The following is a 12872-nucleotide window of genomic DNA, read 5'->3' as shown; positions in this document are numbered from 1 at the left end:
TCAAATCCTTTCAATAGATGACTGGAGAAATACATTGGTCATTGTATATTATGATGCTCTTTGACTAAACCTGCCCTCACGACCTCCTGGGTGGCTGATAAGTACAATTAGAGCGGCTCTCCCACGATAAGCTTAAAGAGGGAAGACAAAGCTTTCGAGTGCCGCTTCAGTTCTTTGAAGGCTTTGTTGCACTCTTCATCCTATTGGAACGTTGCCGCTCGGCGGACTACTTTGAAGAAACGGAGAGCTCTATCAGCCGATTGGGATATGAATCTTGAAAGCGCCGTGATCCGTTTCACCAGCATCTGGACCTCCCTGAGATTTTGCGACGCTTGTATATTCTTAAGTGTCTGCACCTTCTCTGGGTTGGTTTCTATTCCTTGTTTAGTGACCAGATATCCAAGAAAATTTTCTCCTTTATCCCCAAATATACACTTCAAGGGGTTCAACTTTAACTCGTATTCCCTCAAGGTGTTGGAAGTCTCTTTAATGTCTGCAATAAAATCTATTGGCAGAGCGGACTTGATGAGAATGTCATCCACATATACCTCAACATTCCTCCTAATATGCTTTTGGAAGATCTTGTTTATCATCTGTTGATATGTTGCTCCTGTATTTCTTAGTCCAAAGGCATTACGGTATAATAGAAAGTATCATCCGTGGTGATAAAACTGACCTTCTTCTGATCCTCCAAGGCGAGAGAGATTTGATGATATCCCTGATAAGCATCTAGTATGTAGATTATCTCACACCTCGAAGTCGAATCAACCATCTGGTTCATCCGTGGTAGCAAATAACAGTCTTTAGGACTTGCCTTATTGAGGTCGCGGAAGTCGATCCAGACTCGCTACTTGTTATTAGGTTTGACCACCAAGACGACGTTGGCAAGCCACGAAGGGAACTGTACCTCCTGGATGTGCCCCGCTTTGAGGTGTTGATCCACCTTCGCTCGGATAATTTTATTTTGATCAGTTGAGAAGTCTCTTCCTCTGCTTGACCAACCGAGAGTCAGACATAATGTGGAGCTTGTGTTTTGCTACAGCCAGGGCTACTCCTGTCAATTCCTTTGGAGACCAGGCAAGGCCATCCTAGTTCCATACTAGACAATCCACCAGGCTCTTCTTAGTCTCAGGTGGTAGGTCGGTCGCTATCTTTGTAATGCTCTCGAGACGGTCGCTATCTTCTTCCTAAGTCTTCATTGTCTCCTTTCCTTTGCCAGCTAACTGACCATCCTAATTTTCTCTTCCTAGAGGCAGGTTGGCTAGGCTGCTCGAGATACCAGGGTTATTGGCCTATTGCCTCAGGAGTTAAGACGCGATTTGGGGCAAAGGTAGACCTAGTTCAGCTGCTCGGCGGGCGTTCCGAGCAAACTTGAAATAATTTTCCGTGTTGTGGGTATGAGACCAGTGGCAAGTGTACTACCAGACTTCCCACGAAGGAGGCTTGCTGACAGGGGTTCGAACGAATTTAACCCACTGCGCCGCTTTCGTTTCTCAAACTGGTGAAAGGTTGGGCCGGGGCTCTTTGGGGCAGACTGGAGGTGGTGGTGACCTCCAATCGGCCTGCCCGGTCAAAGCTGGTGCCTTCAGTTCCTTTTTCCAAGCTGCCTGAGCCTCCTCCACATTAATGTATTTGATTGCTTTCCCCAGCAGGTCATCGAATTTCTTTGCGGGCTTCCTAATGAGTGCTCGGAAGAAATCACCTCCCAGTAGTCCTTGAGAGAAGGCACTTATTAATATCTTAGAGGTGGCAGATGGGAAGTCCATCTCCACCTGATTGAAATGCTTGATGTATGTTCTCAAGGACTCCGTGGCTCCTTGTTTGAGTGCGAACAGACTATGATTAGTCTTCTGGTATCTCCTTCTATTGGCAAAATGGTGTAGGAAAATGTTTTTGAATTCTTTGAAACAAGTAATAGATCCGACCGACAGTTTGTCGAACCATCTTTGTGTCGAGCCCAAGAGTGCTCAAAAACACTCGGCATGTTATTGTGTCGCTGTACTGGTGCAACAAAGCAGTGTTCTGGAATTTTAGGAGGTGATCCTCCGGGTCATTATTACCTCTGTCCTCTCTAATAGACGGGGGCTTAAAACCCCTGGGTAGTTTTTCATTCAGCACCTCCTGCGAGAAGAGCACGCTGGGCTGTTTAGCTGTCTCTCGAATGGTCGGAGCCTTCCCTCTCTTCGGGTCCCTCGGGGGCGAATTGTCGGCCAAGGAAGCGTGCGATCCTTTTCCTAGCGTTCAGAAAAGTGCCTGGGGAAGTCATACGACTACTTCCTCTTAGATCTTCCCTCCGAGGCAGGGAGCTCGTTGATTGAGACCGTAGGTGTTCAGTGCGGGTGAGAATTTGTGGTTTGTCTTTCCGACGTGGCATGTGCCTTGGCGACCTTAAACAACTCATATTCCTTTGGCATCATGGTCACTTTGATTTTGCTGGTATCCTCTATCTGTTGGATCATTGCGGCTGGCTAGAAGGGAGGTTGAATAGTCTGAAAATAAAAAAGAAAACCTTTCTCGAACTCTTAAACTAACACTTGCATAAATAATTAACTAAACAAACAAAAAACGAGGCTCACAAGATTTGACTTGGTTACAACCGGGAGGTTGTTAATACAAGGAAAATGATCGTACTAAAAACTCCTTCAGGCGGAAAAACCTCTTACAATGATGAAGCGCAGAAAACAGAAGCTTAACTACAGAGAAAGCGTCCAAGTGCAGAAAGAATGAATTGCTTGAGTTGTTGAAAAGCTTCTGGACCAAGGCAATATTTATAGCCTTGGTCGGGGTGCCCTGAGGGTTCCGGGCGCCTTGGGGGGATAAACTTTATCCTCCAATGTTCAGATCGAGTCAAAACTCGATCCGGTCAAAAAGTCAACTCCGGGCTCCCGGTCCGGGCGGCCCGGTTGGAAAAGTCAACCCTATTGACTTTTTCTAACCCGGGTCTTTGTCTCTGGCTTCGTTCACCACAGACCGAGTCTTTCGCTCTCTTGGGTGATCTCTGCCATCCGGAATAGGGCTCACCCGAACCCAACTTCCGGTCTTCTCGAGCAAGCTTCCGCTCCGACTTCTCGTCCCTCGGAATCGCCTCGTGCTTCCTTCTCGTCCGCCAGCGTACTCATCCGTAGTCTTCGTCCCTCGATCGCACCCCGTGCCGACCTTCTCGCTAGCTGCATCTCTTGCTCCTCGAGCATTCTTCCGCTCCGGCTTCTCGTCCCTCGGAACCACCGCACGCTTCCTTCTCGTCCGCCGGTGTACTCTTCCGCAGCGCCTCGTCCCTCGGACGCACCGCGTGCCGTCCTTCTCGCTAGCTGCGTCTTCCGCTCGACTACCTGTGCTCCTAAACTCCCGCACACTTAGACACGAGGTTAAAAACATACAGGATATAACTTAACTTGTTGATCACACCAAAACAACCTTGGGGTTCCAACAACCCCCTTTTTGATGTGAGCAACCCAAGTTAATTTAGGATAAAATTAGACATAAAAATTAAACTAACTAATTTTGCAATAAAGTGCAAAAATATAGAAAATTTAAATTGTTGGGTCTACCTCCCCCTAGACTTATATTTTTCCTTCTCCCCCTTTGATCACATAAAAAAATGGGGTTCCTAAAAAAATCTAAGAGGTAAAAAAAAATTCTAACTTATTTTTTAAAAAAATTCTAAGTTGAATAATCTCTAAGTTAGAGAATTTGCAATAATTTCCAGCAAAAAATATTCTAAGTTAAAAAAACTTTAAGTAAGAAAATTCTCTAAAAAATTCAAATTTTTTAAAAGAATTTTGACTTAGGAAATTTTGCAAAAATAATTTTTTTTAAAAAAATATGTTTAATAGACTTTTTAAAGCATTATTAAATTTCAACTTTAATGCTTTACTGGAAAGTTAATTAAATATTTAATTTCAATATTTTGGCTTCTAGGTCGTGACGAGGCACTAGGCCTTCTTGGTTATTGGAGCAACAACCACTTTCTTAGACAAAGCCTCATAAAGAAATTCACTGTTTAATTTTCTTGCTGAAAGCGCTAATTTCGATTAAAATTTAGGCTAAGCAAGATTTAGGAACCCAATATAGGTTTCAGCCTACTGGATTAACTAAAAATTTCTTAGTGATATATTTTCTTAAATATTCCTAATTTGTCCCTGGTGATATCTATAATACCAATTTAAATTATTAAATTTTTTAAAATTTGTATTAGATAGGCATGCATGACTTTTCAAGTTATCTACTTGAATTTTTATATTTTCATTTTCTGATTTCAATTTCTCATTTTCTAATTTAACTTTATCTAATTCTTCTAAAGGGCAAGATTTAGCTAATATTAATTTTAAATTCTTAATTTCTTTTTCTAACTTGTAGCAGTTTTTATTTAGCAACTTAACAAATTTAAAAAATTTATCGAGAGGAAGAGATCGTACCACACTTACCTTGTCGATCTCGTTGTCCATGTCTCCCCCTGAACTGCTACTTTCTTCTGACGTAGCTCCCCCTTCATCGATGCTCTCGATGCTCATCTCGGAAGAGCTTGAATCATAGTCGTCGTCTTGATGACTCGCCATTAATGCGAGTCCGGAGAACGCCTCGACATCCGATTCGGACGACGTATCGTCTTACGTCGCCTTTAGGACCTTGCGCTTTTGGATAGGCTTCTTACCTTTATCCTTGTCCTTGTTCCTCAGCTTGGGGCAGTTGTCCTTAACGTGCTCTTCTTCGTCGCAGTGGTAGCAGTGGATGATCCTTTTCTTTCTGCCCTGCGGATGGTTAGTAGTCATAGATTTACAAAGCTTTTTAAACCGTCTTACCATCATTACCATTTTCTCGTCATTGAGAGAAGATTCTGACTCAGGTTTGTCTCTTGATGCTTTGAGGACGACGTTATTCTTGGGCTCCTTCGTACCTGCACATCTTGATTCGTGCACTTCAAATGTCATGAAAAATTCTTCTAGTGTAATTTTTTCTAAATCTTTTGAAATATAAAAGGCATCTACTAGTGATGCCTATTTTAAATTTCTCGGAAAAAAATTTAAAGCGTACCTTAGCGAATCTCGGTTACTTACCTTTTCTCCGAGATTCGACAATCCGGTGATGATCTATTTGATTCTGAGTGCAGATGCGCAACTGTCTCATCTTCCCCAAGTCGTAGGCTGATGAGCTGATTACGAAGTAGATCTCGTCTAGCGAGCTTGGCTTTAGACGTTCCTTCGTGCAGATCAAGGAACTTCTCCCAAAGTTCCTTTGACGAGTCGTAGTTCCCGATCCCGTTGACTTCTTATGGCGGAAGAACGCTTAGCAGATGGTATTCTGCTTTGCCGTTCGCCACGTAGTCGGCCTATTCCTTTTTCGTCCATTGATATTTATCTTTGCCCTCTGGAGCTACAAAGCCAAATTCCATTATTAAAATTAATTCAAAATCAGTTGTAAAGAATACCTGCATTCGCTTTTTCCAAGTAGCGAAATCCCCTTCGAATTTCGGCGGGTAGATGCTTGGTCCGGCCATTATCTTTGCTTCGATTGGCGGTTAGTCCTCCTGAAGCGCCTCGGCTCTGATACCACTTGTTGGACCGTTGCAGCCGGCTAGAAGGGGGGTTGAATAGCCTGAAAATAAAAAAGAAAACCTTTCTCGAACTCTTAAACTAACACTTGCATAAATAATTAAGTAAACAAACAAAAAGACGAGGCTCACAAGATTTGACTTGGTTACAACCGGGGAGGTTGTTAATCCAAGGAAAATGATCGCACTAAAAACTCCTTCAGGCGGAGAAGCCTGTTACAACGATGAAGCACAGAAAACAGAAGCTTAACTACAGAAAAAGCGTACAAGTGCAAAAAGAATGAATTGCTTGAGTTGTTGAAAAGCTTCTGGACCAAGGCTATATTTATAGCCTTGGTCGGGACGCCCTGAGGGTTCCGAGCACCCTGAGGGTTCCGGGCACCCTGGGGGGATAAACTTTATCCCCCAACGTTCAGATCGAGTCAAAACTCGATCAGGTCAAAAAGTCAACTCCGGACGCCTGGAAGGGTTCCGGGCGCCCCGGAGGGGTCAGGGCGCCTCGGACAGCTCCGGGCGCCCCGACTGGAAAAGTCAACCCCGTTGACTTTTTCCAGCCCGGGTCTTCTGCTCCGTCTCTGTTCGCCTCAGATCGAGTCTTCCACTCGCTTGGGTGATCTCTGCCATCCGGAATAGGGCTTACCCGAACCAACTTCCAATTTTCTTGAGCAGGCTTCCGCTCCGGCTTCCGCTCCGGCTTCTCGTCCCTCGGAATCGCCGCGCGCTTCCTTCTCGTCCGCCAGCGTACTCATCCGCAGTCTTCGTCCCTCGGTCTCACCCCGTGCCGACCTTCTCGCTAGCTACGTCTCTTGCTCCTCGAGCATTCTTCCGCTCCAGTTGCTCGTCCCTCGGAACCACCACACGCTTCCTTCTCGTCCGCCGGTGTACTCTTCCACAACGCCTCGTCCCTCGGACGCACCGCGTGCCGTCCTTCTCGCTAGCTGCGTCTTCCGCTCGACTACCTGTGCTCCTAAGTTTCTGCACACTTAGACACAAGGTTAAAAACACACAGGATATAACTTAACTTGTTGATCACACCAAAACAACCTTGGGGTTCCAACACTATCTTCATATTCCAGATTAGTTGGAGAAGTTTCCATAGACAACGCCAAATTTGATCTTGTCCGGAAATTGAGTCAGACCCCGGGGGGGGGGGGGGGGGGGGGGGGGGTGATGAAGGAGAGAACATTAATGTAGAGAGGACTGGGGTTTGGGGCCTGAAGATACGCCCCAGGCTTTTGGCCTTCGAGCGGAGCAGGTGAGAGATGGTCAAAGTTGGTACCCACATACCTACACACACCATAAATCAATTGTACATGAGCATTAGGACTAGAAATAGGGAAGGGGGTCCCTGGAACAGACACTCCGACGCCCAAGTAAGAACCGAGACAAAGCCAAAAAGTACGGGAAGTAGATGAACAGTAGTACTGTAGTAGATGCATGTGTGCATGCATACCTAGCCAACAGAGAGGACCCTATTTTTTATACCGTCTTTTATAACTTCCACAATGATGAGGCATCAGAGAATGTCGGGTGTCAGGGCATGTCGGGTGATGAAGGATGTACTATGGAATTTCATTGGGTAGACTGAGATGAAAAGTCTTGGGATTTATTCTTCATTATCCGACATGCCCTGACACCCGACATTCTCTGATGCCTCATCATTGTGGAAGTTATAAGCTGAGATGAATAAATCCCAAGACTTTTCATCTGTAGTTCCGTGGCATGCATGTAGAATATATATTCCTTGATGAATAACAATTATTCTTTGATAGGTGGTTGCAATTCCTTGACAATATTGTTCCCTGGCGATAGTCCGATCGCCATGGAGGTCGACCGGGAGTAGACTGAGAGTTGTGCCCATGAGAAGTGAGGGACTGAGCTCTGGGGTCGGACCAACGTTAAGGCCGACCGAGAGTAGACTAGGAGCCGTGCCCATGAGAAGTAAGGGACCGAGCTCCATTCAGGGGGTTCAACTAGCTCTAGGGCCGACCATGTGTAGACTGAGAGTCGTGCCCATGAGAAGTGAGGGATCGAGCCTCATTCATGTTGTCCGACTAGTTCTGGGGCCGACCGGGAGTAGACTAGGAATGAGGGATCAAGCCCCGTTTAGGGGACAACGGCTTGTTAGGGCACGCATTCCTCACTCTTGATCGTCACCTCTTTTTGATTTTTGCCCACCACATCACCTTGACTATTGACCTCACTCTATCTCTAGGGCCAACCTCTATACACTATATCACTCTGATCGGGAGTAAATTAGGAGTCATGCTTATGAGAAGTGAGGGACTAAACTGTTGGGACCGATGTGCCGCTAGAGGGGGGTGAATAGCGTCTCACCCAAATCGATGGCTTCCTACGTATTCGTTAGTGCGCAAGCGGAATAATACAATACAAATTACGAATACAAAAGCTAAAGATAAAGAAAAGAACAAGCAAACCAATGCACGTCGATGTAACGTGGTTCGGAGATGATGCTCCTACTCCACGGCTGTCCGTAAGGTGGACGATCCCTCAATCCGTTGGTGGATTAGTCCCCGGAAACTCCGGCTAGCTCAAATCGCTCCTTGTGGGTGGAGAAACCTCACCACAACTTCAACCAAGAACACTTGGACACAAGAGATCCTTGAGCACTTTGGTGACTACTAATTAGGCTTTAACCAAGTCTAATTTCGTCACCTTGGTCGGCCATCCCAAGCTCCTTCTTATAGAGCTTGGAACAAATCAGTAAGCTGATTTGCCCGTTACCAGTCGACTGGTGTCAGCCCAACGACTCTCTCAACGGCTCTGCAGTCGCCTGCTACAGTACTGCTACAGTGATGCTACAGTGACGCTATGGTACTGCTACAGTAAACCCTAATTCTAGTGTTTTACTCCGAGTACAATCTCTCAGCACTCGTCCCTGCCCGACCAACCTAGACCTAGCCTTCTAGCCTCCTCCATCAGCCTTGCGTCCCTCGGATGCCTCCCCATCCTTCACGTCTTGCCTTCTGGAGCTTCCATCGGCCTTGTCATTGTTGTCGGGTCTTCCTTTGCCAAGAGGTCGCGCCTCCGGGACTTCATCCATTTCCAAGTCACACTTGGATTTACGTTGCCAAGACTACATGCTCGGACTTACACCGCCAAGACTCATCCTTGGACTTTCCTCCTTTGCCAAGATCACACTTGGACTTACGTTGCCAAGACTACATGCTTGGACTTACACCGCCAAGACTCACCCTTGGACTTTCCTTGTTGTACCTGTATCTTGCACACTCACAATGCATATCAAATACAACAATAAACCTAATTTAAACCTTTGCCCAAACATCAAAACCTAGGGCATCTAGATTACTTCAACAATCTCCCCCTTTTTGATGTTTGGCAACCTGTTTAAGTTAGGGAAACATAAATGTAATACATATGCAAATAAATATGCAAATAAACTCATGCATAAATAATGGAACCTAAATCCCTAGGCTCCCCCTTCACTTAAGCTCTCCCTTGAGCTAGGATTTCCCACAAAGGTAAACTTCTCCCCCTTTGCCTAAACAATCGCTCCCCCTTCACCTATGCTCCCCCTCGAGCTAGGATTTATTGCAAAGGTGTATAGGTTTTCCACTTAAACCTAAAATTCTCCCCCTTTGCCATACATCAAAAAGAGCTCCAACAATATCCCAATTGTTGAAAACATGTCATCCAAATTGACCCTAAACTCATGTATTTATCTCCCATGGATCTCATACATTTAAACGAGTTGACACGGTCAAAACAATGTTGAAAAACACGTTTAGGATGGTATCAGTCGACTGCCCTAAGTGCCAGTCGACTACCCCCTTCGACAGAACTTTACACAAACATTCTGTAGTCGAAATCTACTGTTACCAGTCGACTGGTCTTGGCACCAGTCGACTGACCTCATAAAAATGAGCTTACAGAGACATTCTGTGCTCAAAAACACTGTTACCAGTCGACTGGTATCTTCACCAGTCGACTGGCACCCTATTTCTGAAAAAATCAGCCTTTTCTGACCAACTTCAGAAATGCACCAGAAATTCTACAGACCTCCAAAAAATCTCAAATTTTGTGGAGAGGTCTATTTTAAACTTGTCTACTTGGGAAAATATATATAATAATATATTTATCACAGATCCTAAGATTGACACAAAATTCAAAACTAGCTAAATTGTTCAATTGAATCTTGACCTAAAGTCCTAGTTTTGGCTTCCTCTTGATGTATTTGCCCATACTAAACCACAATACTTTCCTAGAATGGGTTTATATGACATCTATACATCAAAAACTAATTTTCATACAATATGAACCCAATTCATATTTCCATGCATAAATCTTAACCCAATTGTGCCAACCAAGTATAGTAGAGACTCAAATCTATCTCTAATCCCTTTGGCACATCTTGGTTCACTTAAGATCATTTACCATATGCCCCAAAGACTCTTTGAGCTCCCCCTTGAGCTCTTAATCTTAGTCACCTCCCTAGGTGACTCATTTACTATGACTAGGCCAATTCGGTGCACTTCAGGTGACACTTGGCCTACAAAACTCTCCTTCTTAACCTTAGACACCTTGTCTTTGGTTAATTTTTTTTTTCTTGTCCTAATCTTGGACATCTTATCCTTGCTATAATTATATGCTACCCTAGCATATTCCTTCTTATTGGCCTTGGATAACTCTCCCTTGTTCTGGGTAACACCTCCCATACCAATATCATGTGCTACCTTAACACTTGACCTCCTTTTGGTCTTTGAAAATATTTTTATGTTTTCAAAGAGTAACTCCCCCTAAAAATATGGTCAAACTTCTATTATTGCACCAACAATGACTTGGGATTTCTAAATAATTAGGAAAATCAAAACTCGAAGTTTTGAGGTTCAAAATTCAATAATGAAACTAAACCTCAACCGAAACTTCACTTTGGTTTTTCTTAACCAATCCATACTTGTTTTCATCATGAAAACTCATGGAAACATTATTTAGGTTATACTTTATCATCGAAAAATAGTTTTCTATGAAACTACTTCCTATTTTCAAAGATTGACACAAATTTGAAAACTCTTGAAAACTTCAATATTTTCTCCTAATTTGTATCTAACTTTTCAATGATGATTACTATCAAAAGATAGTCTTCACCAAGGTTTTTCAAAAGTATTTTGAAATCATTTTCAAAACCAATATCCAACCACGTTCTTTGAGCTCAATGCACATGACTTGTACATTAGCTTTCCCAATGATTGGAAGACACATAACTATGTGTTTTGATGAACCTAAAACTCAACAAGATGCACTAGATCAACATCTTGAGTTTTGTTCACCATCTTAACATCTCACTTGTATCTAATGTATATTAAAACACATACAAGTCACCTTATAGTTCTTTGTGAGATGTATATTTGGTCTTGCCCTAAACTAAGGGATCATGCATCTCTATCTAGGCATTGTAAAAATCATGATCATCCATCTAGGATGTCACTTGATATTATCCCTCTTGTTGGAACATTTACATACATAATAAATGTCTTTTGTCCTTAACTACAAGGAAATTGACATATTGCATGATGATTAATGACATACATCAAAATAAACAATTTTCAAAAGCAAAGCATGTTATAGCTACATGATGTATGTATGACATGACATGGTATTTTTGTATTTTTCATAATAAAATATGAATGTTAAATATGATGTCATGACATATGATGGGTAAACAATCATGGCAAGTTAGCATAAATAAAATTTACCTAGATTACCTATCTAAGTATTCTTAACCCTAGCTAACTCAAAATTTAACCCTAGATTGCCTAATTTTATCAAGAAAATGCCAAACCCCTACTTGACATTTCTTTAATTTCTTTCTAAATTTGTGCCATTTTAAGTTAAACAAATTCCTCAAAGTATGGCACATTTTACTCTTTCCAAGAGTAAATGAAATCAAATTAAAACTTAGATTCGCCTTTAACCTTCTAAGAAAATGTCAAAACTCCAACTTGACATTTCTTATCCTTTTCTAAATGTGTCAATTTAAATTAAGTTCAAAACCTCAAGGTTTGACACATTTTACTCTTCTAAAGAGTAAACATCTTACATTAGGACCTAGATTTTCCTTTAATTACCCTAAGAAGATACCAAAACCCCAATTTGGTATTTCTTATGTTTTTCCACATTGTGCCAATTTAATTCAAACATAACTCCTTAAGATTTGGCACATGTTACTCTTTCCAAGAGTGACAATTTAGATTAAGGTTTGCATTTCCCTTAATTCCATAAGAAAATGTCGAATTCCAAATTTGGCATTACTTTTGCTTCTCTCTAGTGTGTCAATTTAAATTATATTTAACTCCTCAAATTTTGACACATATATTACTCTTTCAAAGAGTAACCCTACAATCCTTTTCATTTTCAAAGATTAACAATAACCTTGAAAATTCTCTCAAGTGTCAACTTTACAAAGGTTGGGTTAACTACCTTTCCAATTAGAGTTGACACTCTCTAACCTATCTAGAGTGTAGAGAATATGCTCCTAGGAACTCAAAACCTATTGGTGCTCATTGGATGCTCTAGGTACTCACTAGGGATGACTTTCATAGATACCTTCCTAAGGACCTTTCTAGGCTTCTTAGAAGCCTTGGTCACTTCCACTAGGTCACTTCTAGGGCTAACTCCCTTGTAACCTTATTTGTGACTTTGTTTGGCCTTTTTGGAGCCTTAGTCACCTTTACTAAGTCAACTCTAGGGATGACCTCCCTTGTGACCTTCTTTGTGACATTATTAGACTTCTTAGAAGTCTTAGTCACATTGGTCTTTGCAAAAGTACTCTTAGGGACAACTTCCCTTGTACTTTTAGCTTGACCACTAAACCTAGGGTTGGTCCCATAACTATATGGAACCCTATGAAAGGAAGTCACATCCTTCTTGGCTTTAGGTTTGTATCCCAAACCTATATAGCCATTGGGTGGCTCTTGTCTAGCTTTTCCTAGGTTATGCTCATTTTGACCCCTAAGAATATTTTCCATTCTTGCTAGGGTTCTTTCTAAATTATCAAGTCTTGACCTCAAGACTTGGTTTTCCGTCATTGAATCTATAGACTTGAATTTTTCTTGACCCCTATGAGCATTTCTATATCTAGGCATATGTCTATAATCCTTAGAGTTATTGCCTAAATTGTTATTTACCTTCCGAGCCTTAGGTGTGATAAATCTAGCATGAGGAGGGATATATTTATCCTTAGATTTATCATGCATTCTATTTTCATGATAAATAGCATTATAACGATTTAAATTTGAACTAGCATTCAAGTTAGGGTTTACCTCCCTTACCCTTGAAGCTCTCT

At 42.4% G+C, this 12872-nt stretch overlaps 1 pseudogene; it reads left to right on the top strand.

The window, feature by feature from the left end:
- Positions 1-12872, top strand: part of LOC121980054 — a 64805-nt pseudogene that overhangs the window by 32930 nt on the left and 19003 nt on the right.

Source organism: Zingiber officinale, chromosome 5A (assembly GCF_018446385.1).
Source record: "Zingiber officinale cultivar Zhangliang chromosome 5A, Zo_v1.1, whole genome shotgun sequence".
Lineage (NCBI taxonomy): Eukaryota > Viridiplantae > Streptophyta > Magnoliopsida > Zingiberales > Zingiberaceae > Zingiber > Zingiber officinale.
The sequence above is the reverse complement of the archived record's forward strand: the minus strand, read 5'-3'. Positions and strand labels throughout refer to the sequence as shown.